Below are 15577 nucleotides of genomic sequence, written 5' to 3'. Positions count from 1 at the left end.
GTATACTGCAATACATTATGGGTGGGGTCACTACCCAGACCAGTTTCAACCTTTTTTGAGGTCTCCTCAGTGAGTAGCTAGACCCTAAATACCAAGGTTTTAGTAATACAGAGCCTTATCTGAAGGGTTTCTTATTTGAAGAGCCTTATCCTTATCGGACAGAAGCCGGAAACAGTGAGACGAACCCTTATAGTGAATGCGCTGCCATTAAATTAGATGCTCTCTCTCTCTCTGCGCGCGCGCGCGTGTGTGTGTGTGTGTGTGTGTGTGTGTGTGTGTGTGTGTGTGTGGCCGGGCGCGTGCTAGGAAGGTTCCTCTAGGCAGGCATGGTGGCTTCAGAGTAACTGCTCTCTTAAGCACATGACTGAAAGTTTTCTAGCATTTCAGTTATACATGAAGATGTCGAACCTCTTTTATCATGGATTAAAGGTAAAAAAAGTTATTTGTTATGAGATAGGTATGAAACACTGATGAGTTCCAACGAATAGAGCAGTGAATCCACAGTGGATGATATATGTTCTATGAATACGGTACCGGATTATAAATGCCAACTCAGGATGCTTTTCTGTAATGTGAGTCTTTACGAAAATATTCAGGATCCAAGACACATGTATCAATACTTCTATATCTTTCTGTGATGATTCTACACGCGAGCTTCAAGCACAGTTAGGAAGGGGTGGGGGTGGGGGATAAAACACTGAAGCAGTTTGATAAAGTAAATATATACTGATATATTCCGGTTATTATTACTTATGATCCTTTGAATTCGACTTCTGCATTTATACTTCCAAGTTTTTCTGCTGTTGGGCTTCGCAAGTTATTTCCAGAAGTAACCAATGCATTGGCAACTTAAAGTTTACACTTTTGTGGGTGGGGGAGGGTGTTTCGCTAAATGGTATTGGAACCAATTTTTCTCTTATGCATAATTGTTGTTCCTCTAGTCTGACTGCCCGATTTTCTTGAAATTAAGTAATATTGGGATTTTTATTAAAATTCGTCAATCAATCTCACGTTTTGTTCTGAAGTAGACCATTTTTTACTAGCAGAATTTCGTAAAACGATTTTTGAATGGTTTCCTGCTTGTGTAGATGACAGCAAAGCATCTTTAGGCACTTATCAGAGGATGTGTGATGAACATGTCTATAAATTGCGCGTGTGTTCTTTGCCCAGCTTGTGTGTTATGCAGATTGAAAAAAATTCATTCGCTATTCCAAGGGAAAACGGATAGAAAGTGGCGACTGGTGAAAATTTTAAGTTGGGGTGCTGCAAGAAAAAAAAAAAAAACTTTTTTTCCTAATCAGTAACAAATTTATTAATAAATAAATTTACATATTTAAAATTGCTTTATTAAAAATATTTGATCCTCACCACGAACAAACACCAATAATAAAAGTTTCGTATCAATAGCAATGACAAGTGCAAACGAATATCGGCGTTAGATCGCAGTGCATTTGTTTCGTAATCTAAAGCGTTAATCGAACAATTCCAATTATTAACTATTCAATCACTGTCGAAACATAAGCTGTAACTTTTAACATGTTGTATTGCATTTATATAATGTTGTAAGATTGTTATTCTTTATAAACACAGACAAAATTTAATTTTTTTATTTTTTCCTTGGGGATACTGCAGTGTCGCAGTGCTTATGTACGGGCCGCCACTGGAATTGACTCACTTTTAGTTGAAAAGTCCTTATAAATGAACCCCCCCCCTTCCTACACACACACACACACGCACGCACGCACCTTCGTACTATTTTGTCATTTCGTGATTCGAAATGGCAAAACTATTCGCATGAAACAAACTCATATTTGTTGCAAACGAAACTACATATTCCGTGCAGAGTAAGCCCGAAATGCCTTTTGGTTAAGTGGATAATGAATTAACGCGTACACAAATACTATTGTGAACCGCCTTTTTATGATTATCGCTACTTTGTTTTTCGTTTTTCGAGTAGATTATAATATAAGCTGTGAGACATTGTGAAATACCTTCATATTATCAATAAATTATATAACAGTTAAATTTTTAATCAACTTTATTATCATTTGTTTCCTGCGACACATTTTTAATCCCCATATCGAGTAAGTGTTTCTTATCTAGCATATTGGCAGAAATGCACAAAAATCCCACCCGCTGCATCAAAAATTATATATTTCCACACGTGTATTAAGTATTAGAAATCGAAGGACTAGAAAAGCGTTGCGCGGAGTGCTGAATCCCCTTCCCAGCTAAAGAAATTAGAAAAAGTAACTCGAGCTATCGCAGCTATTTTCAATTAAGACAAGTTGGATAAACCTTGAAAAGATTAAGATAAGCCGGGTTTTTTTTTGTTGGTCGAAATAATGCCAACGAAGATTAGGAAGTCAATGCGGATTGACTGGATATTTATGAATTATCATCACTACCGAATGTTTTCTATAGAAATTGAAAGGTCGTATTCGATGATTTAGGCACTGCACTTGCGCATGTCTTTGCACACAGAAAACCCTTACTGAAGAGCAAGAAATAGAAAGAATGTTGTAATAATCCATGTTTGTATTAAATCATTTTCCTTGCTATTTCTAATCCTCTCCTAACTAATGAAATTTCTCTACAAAGGCTGATGTTTATTTATTTATTTATTTTTTTAATAACCGGAAAATGTCAAAGGCTGCTTCTGTAGGTATATTTTCTTATATCTACTTATATTTTATAAGCAGGCACGTATGGATGGAGAGAAGAAAAAAAAAAAGAATGAAATCGAGGCTTTAGATGTATTTTAAAGATAACAGTGGAAACTAATCCGTTTATTTGAAACAAAGATATCAACTTATATTCAACTGATTTCAACTTGCATTCCGAAAGCAAAGACTAAAATTTACCATAGTTGAACAGGTTAAGAAAAATCTGAAATCTTTCAAATTATAATTACTTTTGAAATGACAAATTTTCAGTTTGGTTTTCTGATAAGAAAAATACAAATTTTGCCTTCAGATACATACTAAGAAGCATAATATTGGATCTAATGAGATCGTCGAATTACCAAAGCTAAAAGAAACGCTGAGTTTAACAGTTGACTTAAAGCGTATTTAGCAGACGATAAACACATTTCCAGAATGTGCGTTTCCCTCTACAGCAAACAGACTATTTACAGGCATTAAAGATAAAATATATTAAAAAGGACTATGAGGCGAGACTCTTTTCAGAGCTTAGGTAGTTAGTATGTAACGCTCTCGTAATAACAGTTCGAAGAAAATATGCATTTTCGGGGGTAAAAGAATAATAACGCAAAAAAAAACAAAAAAAAAACCTGACATCGGAGACTTCCTGTGAGTGTTCTGTGCACGTTAACACAGATGAGACATATCTTGGAGACACAGTAATATTTCACTGTCAGTTCCGGAGAATAATTTCTCGGTCTTGGCCTTGTTCCACACCAAACGACATGCTATATACAGTACAGTAAAGTACAGCACGGCGAAACGAACGATGTGGGGTGAACTTGGAATGTTCCCTTTTTATCTCCAGTTTACGGTTGTGTGTGACTTTCTTTTCAGTTATTTTTTCGAGCTCAAATGAGAAAAAGCAGTCACATTCAAAGCAGGTTTTAATGCTTTGCACAAAAGAATTCTATTTGCTTAGAAATATCGAAATATCCTCTAACTACGTACAACATTGAAAGCGCTTCATCGCTGCAAATCGTTGCAGTCTATAAGTTGATTAATATTTGTGATGTACGAAAACAAGTGATGTTTTGATCATTAATTTGAATATTTGCTAAACCGATTATTTGTCGATTTTATTTTATTTATAAATGCTAACTGACTGTGCTCAGAATTAGGCGTAGCACAACACGAATTGGCTACGTCACATGGAAGATGAAAAAAATTCCACAACAAAGTTCCATATTATGCCGAAAAAAACACGTTTACTGTCAGGAAACGTGTTTTTATTCGTATATATATATGCGCTATGGGTTATATAAACCTCGTTTAGCAACCAAACACGGAACTTTTTCAAACCGGTTCAGACATCAAAGTGACGGACGTGCTGGACGATGCCACCCAAAGAAATTCACAACCTCTTGGTTGGCGAGCGGAGGTACTATCCTCTCAGCCAACCAGTCGCAATGTTCTACGCCTTCTACGAACTTCTCGGATTCATTCACGATGGTTACAAGTACCTGTAACCGATCTAGTAATGAAGTTGTGTGCTCTGTCGTCTTTTCCATTGGTCATCCTGTATTGTTTCTTGGGCAGCCTTATCTTTGGACTCTTGTTCTTCCATTTCAGAACCAAACATTGATATGTATGTGGAAATTGATTTGAAATATTGATTTTATTCATACTGATTTGAAATATTATTTGTAGCATTTGGACAATGATGCTTTTTGATACGCTCTTCATTTTTTAGCAACTTCAACAGGAAGGGATTTTTAATGTCCGCCTTAACCTCACTTTTTTCAAAGTTCTCACGGGAATGGAGGACAAAATCAGCTATGCTGTCGGTGTTTCTGATATTTTGTTTCAGAATATCAGAAACACCGACGATAAGGTTCTAATTTGGAAGTATAGATAAGATTGCGGGCAACCGGTCGTTGGCATTTACCCTTCTATCAAAGAGGCCACTTTTCTTGCAATGAATAGCCTCGATTGATCAATCACTATTGCATTCATTGGGTATGGACCCAATGCTTTCGAGTTTTGAATCATCAAGGCATTCTGAGGTTCTGCGGTCTAAGAATCTGCGTGGCCCAAGGCGCCACGCTGGTGATGCAGTCCCTTCTCTTCTGGATGCTGTAATTGATTGTTGAAATCTGTTGTAGTTGGCTGTCGAAACACGAAGCCCAGAAGGCAATCGCCTTGCTTACCACGCTCACAGATGGGCCTGTGAACAAAGCAAAATCTAAATGCAGAGTGAAAGAAGCAATAGGACTTAAAATCAGAGAACATCCACAATCAGTTAGCCAATAACTAATAAATAACCTTGCGAAATAAGCATACCCATGCGATGTACGCTGAACTCTCCAGTTCTATCACATGAATCGAATACTCCATTGCTAGGCCGAACATTAAGTCAGAAAGAAGTACAACTGCGCTTATCATATGAAGGCTGTATACCAGATGCAAACCGGAATTAACAAATTTTTCGAATATACAAAAAAGTGCATTTTCAAACTAAATGTAATGATAAAATAACTTCCTGAAATTAAATAAATTATATTTTTCAAGAATACGTCCTGAAACTTGTTTCCGAAACCATGTTAGTTCTGATGTTTCCATAACATATTCAGTTCAACAGTACAGTAACGAGGCTATGAAGCGCCTGTGGCAGGTGTGTAACTTGCGTACCCCCCCCCCCCCCCCCAAGCATTTTTTTACGTTTTGCGCCCCAAACTAGTTGCGCTCGTGACGGGCGCTTCTTTCGCCACGCCCTCGTTACGGCACTGCAGTTCAACCACACACACACACACACACACACACACACACACACACACACACACACACACACCTAATTATTAGTTTTAAAATTTACTGTAATCGAAAAAAAAAAAATCCGGATTTTTTTTAAAACTTTTTCTGTTTAGCTTTTGTCGTGCGTCTGTCGAATCCTGGAAGAGTATTAAGATCCCAAGTTTTGATTTGGTGACGGTGCAGTTTACGTTTTCCTTAATTTGCGTTCATAACAGATCGTCGAATAAGTTGGTATAATCTAGCAAGAATATATCCTCTTAAATATTCATTCTATTAATGTAATTATTCGGGTGAGCACAGCATGCGATTAGGATACTTTCAAAATTTTAATGGTGGATTTTTATTTTTATTTTTTAAATTCTTTAAGTTTTACGATACGGGCTAAACTTTTAGCAATGCACTAGCATGTTACCGTACGTTCTTTTCACACGATGTAATCTTCTTAAAGTAAGTCGCTTTTGAAACATTTCAAAAACCCTGTTGAGCAGTTCCATGGAATATTCGGAAAAAAAGTAACCCTAATGGCGAGACTATTGTTTCCATCAAGGATGAGTTGTTTCGCATACATTATTCATAAAATCGCCACAGCTGTTGTTCCCATGAATTTCTTATCCAAAGCAGGTAATATTTGTTGACAGCGACACTCTAAAATAGCGCTAAACCTCTGAGAGCCGGTTTTAACCTGTGAAGGTTTTTATACGCTCAATTTAGTTCCGAAACTTAGAAAACTTTCTGAAGACAGTTATCTTTTGTCTAAAAAAAGCACATTTTCATTCTAAAAGCGTACACTTGCTTGGGCATTTCCAAAGAAAGATACATACTTGAAATGCAGCTTTATTATAAAAGAACTTTCTAAAGCGAAGTGGAAAAAAAAAAACTACAATATATTCATATTGTGACTGGTATATAGTTTAACAAGCATAAAAAAAATCTATAAATAAATGCCTAAAATCTCATAAAAACAACTATAAATATATGATATTTATATCATATATTTACCAAGATGACGAAATGATAGGAATTCTTAAATCTGAAATTACGTCTCCATATTTTTCTCGCACGTGCCTTCAGTAAAGGGGGGCTGTCTGTGAACCTTCCCAACAGTCCGGAGGTGTGTAAATAACATGTTAACAGAAGGCGATAACTCTTATAGCATCAGGTCTATTGAAATCGGATGAACGGTCGGATTTTTAAACTAAGCTAAAGCAAGCGAAATTTACACAAAAAATGTATTCCTTCGGGATGTTTGTAGATGGGGAATCAGCATTTCTATGCTTTTTCTCAGTAAGCAAATAGCACGCTGAGTGATCTGAAAGGTAAGGGTAGGTTGTCGAGGCCATAGAGAAATTCAAAATCAATCTTTGGTCGCTGCATGTTTCTGTAATTGCGAAGACATATACGGTATGTTCAATGTCTCATTGTTAAAAAGTCTGGAGCTAATTTCTTCCTTTCATCTTAGTTTTTTTTTTGTTCCTGATTTCATGAGTAACAAGAATTGAAAAGTTTGGAAATCGTTTTAGGGATTTAAGGGTTTTTTCTTGGACGTAAGATATATCGTTTGTTTTTCGTTGTTTTAATGTTAGCTGGTGGTATCGATTATGAAGTGTCACCAATAAATACTTGGTGGAGTCATCAAACATGTCTTGATGCTGAAAGACACTCTCAGTGGTTTGAGTAACTGAAACAACAGAAGATGTTGAACTGCGAGCTGTAAATTAAGGTTTTGCTGAAACTAACAAACGAAATATAAGATGAGTCGAAGTTAGACGTCAACTGAATGGAGAAAGTGATGCAGCTGAGAGACCTACAATGGATATTTAGACTTCATCGTCAAAACGAAAACTGACAATTCTAGCTAATACATGCTAGCATTGCATGTAAGCACACATGTTGTAAACAAGTACGCAATATCGTCTTTGTAAAGGGTTATAAAAAGTGCTGCTCAACTTAAATGGAAATCACTGTCTGAGAAACGTGTATTTAAACGAAATTTAGGGCGAAAAAAATCAAGACAATAGGTGTGGTTCGAAATCAAAGTGCGCATGGTTTAATGTAATATTGTTTACGCTGATCGGATACAACTTGAAAATTTCTTTCTAAGTGAATAGTTGGATTTAATCTATAAAAGATGGGAACACTGCACATTGGTTTAAATCGGGACAGTCACCAAAGCACATCGTAACTGTTTTTGATCATTTAAGATCAACATCCCGTTGTGATCCTCCCCATAAAATACGATGAAATATGAAAGTCAAGCAGTGAAGGATTTGCAGAATTCATGGGTTAACATCGAGATGCTTCGGATAGTAGACAGTAGGGAGAACTGCATAGAACGTAAGTAGCCAGGCCTTGTCTGTTAGTGAAGGTGTAACAAAAAGGACAGAAATGCCAGTTAAGCAGGCAGGCTGACAAGAGGAAGGCCTCAGAGAAGATCTCTTTGTGAATCTAACATTTGACATCAAAAATTAAACAAACCAAAATCTCTTAAAGATAAAGAAAGGAAGATGACTAGACAGAGGTTTCCGATCTTCATTCAAGCGTACGTTTTAATGCATTTCAGCATTATATCAAAATAATAGCAGTACTTCTATGGTGATGTTCATGGATACATCTGGAGTGCTTGTTATCACTAGGCCACATAATTGTCAGTTATAAGAGCGGAACCCCGACTACGAGGTCTGAGTGTTGTCGTTTAGGAGGAGTTCATGAGTTAGATCAAATTTCCTAGAAGTCCTTGTCAGAAAATCAGGTGAAGTGTGCATGCCACACAACCACCAAATCCAACATCATTCATCCATAAAGAGCGCATGAGAAATTAATCTTTGTGACTGGGATATTTATTCTGACAATTTGCACTTCAAGATAACGTCCCCAAAAGACAAGTGTGGAAGATGTCTTTGATTTCGACACCTGTCTCCGTACTATTGGAAAGGCTGGGGACACAGAACTCTGCTGGATATTGGAATGTGTGAGGATGCCAGCAGAGAAAAAGGATATTAAGGGTGAATTGAGGATATTGAAAAAACGAATCGAGGCCGATTTTTCCAACGTTGAGAAACATTTCTAGCCCATGTGATGAATCCTTATTCATGCTATTGATGTAAACTGCATATTCTCTTCATTATTTACTTAATATTCAAGCATGTATAATCAGTGTCGCGTTCTTAGCCTATCGATTTTAGTAAAGCAGACTAAAACGTGTACAGTGCAGGTAGCTCTGTTTAATTGCTGCTGCAGTAATAGTCATTTTATAATGAATATGCAGTCAGACAGACGGACCAATCATATTCTACTGGCACAGGAGCGAAGTGTATCATTAAGTCAGTTGTAAAGAAGGCTCCATTGGACTTCTTTCTTTTCGCAGAACATTAATACGCGCTCTGCAGATGCAGTGTTAGTAGTTGATTTATTTAACCAGTTTAATACTGCGAGCTTATTTTGTTGAGATAGTTCCAAAATGTTAATATACTTTTGATGGGAAACATTTTATTCTGCCATGAATGAAATAACATTAAATATGCCTACTTATTTTTTATTTTTTTACTTATTCTATATTTTTAATAATTTAAGCAGGCACATATTTTGCATTTTCACGGAAGATAGTTACTTATTATTACATCCCATTCTCTTCGGTTACACCAAAATTCTTCGCATTGTTTTGTTACACAGTCACGAATACACTCCGCAAAATTCCGACTAGTTGCCACAAGTTTTTCATCTTTTAAGGCATTCGTGGAATGGGGTTACCGGTGGTTTGATTGATTTCTTGATAACGCACATCTTTTTCTGGCTCTTTCCTGCATCTCACATCACCCACAGTTTTTGGATAACATAAGAAGTGTCATATAAACATAGATAAACACTCCTTTATTCAAAAGATTCATTTCTGAAGAAAGATGTTTCTGAAATAAGAATAATTCAGCTGAGGAAGAGATGAGAAATTTTGAGAAAAAGATGAAGAGAAATAAATGAAAAAAACGGATCCCTCAAACATGAACATTCATATGCATGCGTTTGTTAGGCTATAACTCTATTTGTTTATACCACGTGTAGAAACTATTATCGATTATTAACTATTATTATTAATATCTGTTGATGTTTCGTGTATTTTCTGACTACTTTGCCTGTTCTAAAGGTTGCGTTTCCGTAAGGGAAAATCCTGCCACCACTGTGTGAGATTAACTCGGTTTTCAGCTCACATCGTAGACGAGATTCGAACCTGGGTCTTTTCAAACAGTGTCAGGTCCACAATGCGACTGTGCTACGCGATTGCTATTCATATCTTAGCAATGCATTTTCTAATCACATTCCGCACCTGCTTATGTGTGTGTGTGTGTGGGGGGGGGGGGGAGGGCTAAATAGAAAATGTTGCCAAGGAAGTAAGATGGCACAGTTGTTTTATTTTTATGTTAATTCCAGCCACAACCTTTCAAGACATTTAAAACCTCCAGTAAACGAAATGGTGGTCTCACTGCGGGCACCGAAAATCAGTTACCACCCAAATACTTATACAATCCACTTTAGATACCACAGTAGGGTTCCAATCTACAACCTAATGTTTGGAGAGCTGGCATCGGGCATATTCACTCAGTCAACCAGGCTGACAAATTCAAGTATGAATACTAAAGTTTCTTCTTATTATAATAGAAAGTATAAGTTACCAAAAAAAAAAAAAGTTTCACTTCATTGAAATCAAAAGGTGTAACTAAAATTTTGGTATACTGTTAGGCAGAAATAGACGATAAATAGCCAGCTTACAGAATTCCAGAGTATGGCTTTTCCAACGCATATTTATGGGTTGTGATGCTAAAATTCAATGTGAGACAGCTGCGACCACGAGCTATGAAGCTGCTGTATTGTGTCTGTCAGCTGCACATTTTCATCAGCTGGTTTGTCAGTACTTGCATAGCGCAGTCGCGAGGATGACGCAGGATTTGTTCGAGGTTGGAAAGACCCGTGCTCGAATTCCATCTAGGACTTGATCTGTCTCATACGGAGATGGTGGAATTGTTTTTCACTCAAAAACTCGAGTTTTTTCATCCGGGAAACACAGGCAATTAACAGACATCATCATCAGTAATCTAAGTCAGTTGCTTTGCTGTTAAAAAAAAGTCGGGCTTCCGGAAGGGAACCCTTCCATCGGGCCCACGTCTTTCCAAAAACCAAAGGTCATTTTGCGCAGTATGAGTAGGAAGCAGTTAGTTGTAAATTGAAAGTGTGACCGAAATTTTGGACAGTGCTGCACTATTATATTAAACACTATAATGTGGTTTACATAACATTACAACGATATGACTTGTTCTGCAATAACTATTTGAGTCTCAAGAGAACGACCTTGTACCAGCAACTCGAAATTCACCATTCAACATGCAAATGCTCCCCAAAACCTTTCATAATATCACACTTAATATCTATCAAAATAATGCTAATAGGAGATTCACGCTATGATTGTTGTCAAAGTCGAATTTACACTTCTGATAGTAAATGATATTCTAGGGTTGATGCGGTATATGCATGCCATTTCATTATTTTTGGTACTGAAGTGTGCACTTCAGAAATTGCCATTCAAGTGTTGATCTTCATTCTACTTTGTGACGAGACACCACTTGTAGTGACCTTTGAATACTGATGGCTTCGAATGATGAAAACGACAAAAAAAAAAAAAAAAGAGTGCGGGCGCGCGCGCACTCACATACACCTATTCGTATTTTCTGTTCTACTTTTCGAAGTGAAGGTACAGTTTCAAAGACGAGAATGAGTGATGTAATCCCTTTCTTAAATTACATTGGTGTCCAAAACCTAAGGAAGAACAATATTTCTGAAGATTACAAGAACGCAAATTCAGACGACGCACCACGTCAGGTCAGCTTGCAAGTCGGCTCCATTCAAGCACAATACATGGATGCTTAAAATCCACGTATTAACTGGGTGCGTCCATTATGCTTAATGGACACACACCGAGTTACAAGTGGTGGGAAAAAAACGAGTGATCGATTGTTCCTTGGTGCTGTAGGCGAAGAATTCATTTTTATGGATGACAATGCCACACCACATCGTATACAAGCAGTGGAGATACGAACAGTTCTGTAGACCGAGGATATTAATCGAATTGAGTGACCAGCACGCTCCACAGATCTCTACCCCATAAAACGCGTTTTGGACGCAACAACAGGGAGACTCTTGGCTGTTCGAAATTTCCCCTCCAGAAAACAAACAAGGTCTTATCCTTGCTCTGAAGGAGTGGGCCAGTTTGCCTCAAGAACTCCTGATTCACTTGGTGCTAAGCATGGTACGATGTTGTGGAAGCCGCATCGCATTTCGGGGTGTACATATTTCATACTAAAGTATCTCTCCGCATAGTTTCTATAAGCGCTGCATATTAATTCCTTAGCTACTTAGGAAATGTGTCACTTTTGCTAAAAACGTATAAATTTCATAGAAATTAAATTGAAATGGCACATTTTTCGTGTAATATAATTATTAATATGCTGACAATAAATTTATGTCCGCATTTGGGTGTAGTCATGAAAATTGTTTCATCTACAGGTAAAAATGTAGTTCATCCTTAGCCTTTGGACATTAGTGTATTTCAATGACTTAACGAAAACGTAATCTCAAGTAATTCCCACTGTATCGTGTGTTGTTTAACGAGAAATTTAATATTTAAATTCTTGTCTTTGAGTAGTAACAAGAAAATCCTAAACGGTTACGTAACCGTTTATGCCTTTTGATAACACGCTTCACCAATGAAGTAAAAGTAAAATTTAATTAAGAAATGAGACGTAATGATTCTTCTCCTCTTCGACACTGGCTCTTCATTTTCTGCTTCGGATGATGTTAAAGTGCAGAACAGATTATCACCTGTTCCATTCACTTTACATCTAGAAGGTAAGATGAGTTCGGTGATGTTTTTCACCAGTCAAACTGAGCCTTTCCTTTTATTACGACAAATATTAATTAGAAGTTTCTCACATAGTAACTAGTAACTGAGTGCTGGTTTGGCTACTACTCATGCATTTGTGTTTTACTCGTCGAACCACTGTAGATAAATATTTATTGTTATTGTTAATTATCTACAAATAGATTCGTTCTCACTTACTCATTTATCTTTGTTTTCAACTCTTTTCTCATTTATAGTTCGCTTCATAAATTTCAGTTGTTGGTGTGAATTTTTGATGAAAATCCCAACCTCCAAAAGATTGTTGTAAACTTTTAGCGTAGCGGCACTGTTAGCGAGTAAAGAATGACTGAGAACTTCGATATGAATCACATATCTTTTCCGTTTCATCCCTAATTGGTCCGTTGAACTAAGCACGAGGATTATCTGAAGTGCATTTCTAGGATTTCTTGAATTCCGTTTTCGCACAGTTAGATGGCATCTTTGAATTAACTCTTCATTAGGATATCAAGTTCTCTCAACGGTAATTCGTCCTCAGCGATGGTCATGGGAACTCTGGCGTATTATTCCACTTCGATCAAGAGACGATACTCAACAGTATATTATTTTTCCTCCGGCAGTTTTTGTGTTGTTGGCGCTATATAGATAGAATCTCTGCTTAGAAATTTCTAAATATGCCATCTATACAAGAAAAACATTGATTACAAAGCTGTTTTTTTTTATAGACATTCATCTCTTGTCTTACGAACTTCGTGTAGCTTTGATTGGCTAACTTGCGCCAAGTTCTGCACACTGCATTTGAAATGAATACATTTATCCACTTTAAAATACTACATCCAATCAATAAGTTTTAAAACAATATCTTCCTTTCATATTATAATTATATAGAAGTTTATCATTTTACCATGAACAGGTGAATACTAATAAGGATGTTAGCGTTTTGTGAGGCCAACTTACAAACCATTATTGAAGAAACAAGGCAAAGAGAAGACTGCTTATAGATAAAATATAGAGAATACATAGCAGCTAGCACAAGAAAGCGTTCAGTTGTTTTTAATTTTAATTAATGAAAATTCCTCACGAATGCGTAGGTCACTTTCCTGGGGACAGCGATCTTCCAAGAGTTGGGACTCTGGTAGAATATGAACTGATGGTTGTTCTATTCTAGTTATATTTGTTATATTTTGATTCATATCGAATCATTCATAACTACGATGTGGACCAGAAAAATAATTTGCCTTGCTGTTAGTAATTATAATAATTAAGATTATCGAGATCGGCGATGATCAGTTGTGTCGACTCCTATGTATTCTTCTTCATAGCACTACTGCCATGTTCCCCCTCAGAGCTTTGGACACTGAACCCTAAATTACTTTTACTGCTTCTCCTGAATCGAAACCTCCTGCCAACTGGGAATGACCCATAGATCAAATAAGATCGTTTAGATGATTTTGCCCGAGAGAAATTATCTTCGCTCTCATATTTACTATGAGGTTACGACCGGTCTAAATAGACTATAGAATTCCGTGCATCGTTCGGATTGTATTTAGAATTAATTTAGAAAAATTATATATACCAGTGTTAAGAGAAATAGAAACCTTTTTTTTTTTTGTTAAAAATGCTGGATTTTTATCAAATTGTTTAAATATGGATATATGTCAAATGTTTGAAAAATGTCAATAGAAGACTTCAATTTCGTTGACGTTTTGACTGGCATTTGTAGAGTCATTTGTGAGCCACAACTAAAATACTGTTCGTTTTGTACGAATACTCACAAAAGGAACAGTATTTTAGTATAATATTCTAGATAAAAATTCAATCCTGTGATTTTCTGATTCTAGGAATATTTAAGAGTATTCAGCAGTTTTGTTTATTTTTGTAAAATTAACTCATTTTTATACGACTCTTTCATGTTCATAGCGCAGACAATGAGTACATAAAAAAATAAGAATTTCCATTATGTAGCAATGCAGCTTTTAAAACTTTAATTTTGACGGATCGAGGGACAGTCTTCAATGCACAATCTTCTTGCTGTAGCAAGGGTCATCATCATTTCAACAATATCATCGCAAAAACTCGAGCCCATCTGTCACAAAGGAAAAATATCCTTTAAGCCTTTCTGACTGCGTCAGCTAAAAATGTTCATCTTTTTCAAGATTATACCGCTGCAGTCTTGAACCTAAGATCTTCGCTTGTTTCGATAATTTTAGTACCTTACCAGAACGTTCGTTTCGTGTTGATTAAATAGATGTGGTCATTGATTTTAACTTTGCGCTTTTTTTTTTTTTTTTCGCTCAAAATTTAATGGGGATTAATCATTGAACAAATGATTATTTTCCATTCAACCAAGGGGCACTCTATGAACATCACGCAAAATATCAGATTAAAAGCTATAGAAAAAAAAAAAAAAGTCATGTTGTAGTGGAGCGATTGGGAAGCATTGCTCCAATGCAGTGTTTCGTTTCCCAAACCTAAGTACCCACTACTCCTTTAAAAATTTTAGAAACATCGGTTTATTTACTTCCTCCCCCCACCCTTTCAAGAAAAGACAATTTCTGAGATGTTATAATATTTCATTCAAAAACGAATCATTATAAAAACGGTATTTATTATTTTTAACATTGTTTATAATAAATTAAACATGCGATATATATATATATATATATATATATATATATATATATATATATATATATATATATATATATATATATATATGTATATATTTTATTTTTTATTTTTTTTTTTAATTTACATTTTCAATAATAAAAGAACGTTTAATGAGACGATTGAAATTAGTTCTGTTGATAGTAGTTTTTTTTTTTTTGTGTGTGTGTGTGAAATCTGTTTTTATACTTGTTATTTTTATTTATTTTTTTGGAGGTCACTCCAGAGTAAACCCTGTAGATGCATGCACGGGTGATGAAACAATTGCTGACGACCGTTACGAATTAAGACACGAAGGATTCCTAAATTTAGTGGCAAGTTCCGAGCAGGTGGTTCTAACTGTTTGAATTTAAACTTTATTATTATGTTGTTATTATTATACGGGCACCTCATGGAGTCCGAAGACTCGACGCAGGAAACCCAATCCATCCACACAATCTATTATACCTCTCCTTGAACCTATTAACAGCCAAAAGACTCACAACTGACTCTGGCAGCCCATTCCACTCATTCACCACTCTCCAAGCAAAACATCTGGTCCTCACCTCCCCCCCCC

The 15577-nt window shown here is 36.2% G+C and overlaps 1 protein-coding gene across 2 annotated transcripts in view; it reads right to left on the bottom strand.

Annotated features, from left to right (window-relative positions):
- Positions 1 to 15577, bottom strand: part of LOC150093135 (triple functional domain protein-like) — a 396873-nt gene that overhangs the window by 313734 nt on the left and 67562 nt on the right. The window lies entirely within an intron of this gene.

The sequence above is a fragment of the Typopeltis vanoorti genome, chromosome 24 (assembly GCF_054136105.1).
Source record: "Typopeltis vanoorti isolate ZY-2024b chromosome 24, IOZ_Tvanoo_1.0, whole genome shotgun sequence".
Taxonomy (NCBI): Eukaryota; Metazoa; Arthropoda; class Arachnida; order Uropygi; family Thelyphonidae; genus Typopeltis; species Typopeltis vanoorti.
The sequence above is the reverse complement of the archived record's forward strand: the minus strand, read 5'-3'. Positions and strand labels throughout refer to the sequence as shown.